The sequence below is a fragment of the Myotis davidii genome, unplaced genomic scaffold, assembly GCF_000327345.1.
Source record: "Myotis davidii unplaced genomic scaffold, ASM32734v1 scaffold135, whole genome shotgun sequence".
Classification (NCBI taxonomy): domain Eukaryota; kingdom Metazoa; phylum Chordata; class Mammalia; order Chiroptera; family Vespertilionidae; genus Myotis; species Myotis davidii.
In genome coordinates this window covers 11,776,813-11,778,844 of record NW_006289813.1, presented here as the reverse complement: position 1 = coordinate 11,778,844, position 2,032 = coordinate 11,776,813, and positions in this window count along the sequence as shown.

Genomic DNA, 2,032 nt, shown 5'->3' with positions numbered 1-2,032 from the left:
CATTCCTGTTAAAATGACATGAGAATCCTGACAATCATCTCTGTTATCAAAATTGTTCTTAACTTTCTTGCTAATTTAATCAAACAAAAACAAAAGGAATAGATTCAAATGATGCCCTGGACAGTGTGGATCAGTTGGTTGGGCATTATCCCATGCACCAAAAGGTTGTGGGTTTGATTCCACTGACACGGCACATGCTCAGTTTATCAGCCAATCCCTGTTAGGGGGCATGGAGGAGGCAGCCAATCGATGTTTCATTGTCACATCAATGTTTCTCTCTTTCTCTAAAAATCAATAAAAGGTATTTTAAAAATATTTATAAAAAGATATTTGCAAATGTTATGACTGCAAAGCTGGAGAACCTAAGAACATTCCCATGCAGCGATTTCCCCAAGACCCTTAGAGCTCCTTGTTGCAAAGGGATGCACAAGGTCAAGTCTCCCAGCTCAGAATGAGGCCTTGCTCTCCTCAATCATTTTCCTTTGCCTCGATGCCTTTAAATATTTCTTATTGATTTTTAGAGAGAAAAAGAACATCGATGGAATGCCTCCTGCACGCCCCCTATCAGGCATTGAGCCCACAACCTGGGCATGTGCCCTTACTGGGAATCAAACCGTGGCCTCCTGGTTCATAGGTCGACACTCAACCCCTGAGCCCCCCCGGCCAGGCCAAGAGTTTAAAAATTGTGCTTGATTTTTTTTTTTTAATTAATATGGACTTAGGTTTGTAAGTTTAACATCCCAGGGACCTTTTTCGGGGCGGGGGGTGGGTGGGTACTTGTTGCAGGTGTAGGGGCAGGTAAGTAGTCTCTCTCCCCTCCCCCACCTCCCAGGAGCCATAGGGCCTTAACCACCTGGGTCTTGATCCAAAAAAGATTTATACTTTAATCAGATCAAAACCATACATTTTTCATTCAGATTCTTTCTTATATGGAAGAAACAGACATGCTCTTTCCCAAAATACCCCAGCCTGACATTATCAGCTGTCAGCATCGGATTGAAGAGCACCATCTCGGGAGGCGTGAGCCAGCGGAGACGAGATTTATAGAGGCATCTCCATCTCCGTCTCCATCCACCTATGTGCCCCATCACGCCCGAGCCGCCTCTGGAAACCCTGTCCGCACCCACCCGTCTCCCAGGGCTCAGCCCAGGCTTGAGCTGAGTGCATCTTTCCTTCTTATTTCTTTTTAAAAGTATTTTTTATTAATTTCAGAGAAGAAGGGAGAGGGAGGGAGAGAGAGAGAAACATCAGTGATGAGAGAGAATCATTGATAGGCTGCCTCTTGCACGCCCCACACTGGAAATTGAGCTCCTAACCTGGCATATACCCTGACTGGGAATCCAAACGTAATCTCCTGGTTCACAGGTCTATGCTCAACCACGGAGCCATGCTGGCTGGTAGGTAGTACATTTTTTTTTTTTTTACTGCCATTTATATTAGTGAACCTTCAAATGCATCTTAAACAAGAAATTCTGCTTCAAGATATCATTTTGCAATGTTGAGAGGTACTTTAAAAAAAGTGTCTTCAAAATTTCTAGTTCTAGCCCTGGCCAGTGTGGCTCAGTCGGTTGAGTGTGGCTCCATGCATCAAAAGATCACTGGTTTGATTCCATTGGGGCACATGCCCTGGTTGTGGGCTTGATACCAGGTCAGGGTACGTGTAGGAGGCAGCTGATCAGTTTCTCTTCCATCAATGTTTTTCTATCTCCCCCTCAAAAAAAAAAATAATAAAAGAATTTCTAGATCTATCTGGAACTTAGAAAAAACATCTCAGACCAGGGAATAATGATGGTTTACGGCGAGTGACCCGAGACGGGAACGTGCAGGAGGTGGCAACTGCCCTGCTGCACCTGCCTACTCCCACCCTCACACCTCCACAGAGTCCTTTTGTGGGGGACAGAGTAGCTTGCTCCTTATAAATATCTCGGCATCCTGCCCTGCCAGCACAGTCACCTGGTGGGCTGGGCTGGAACAGTGGCAGGTGCCTTTTGTCCAGGCCTCAGCTGGGTCTCAGACATCTTCTTTCTCCATT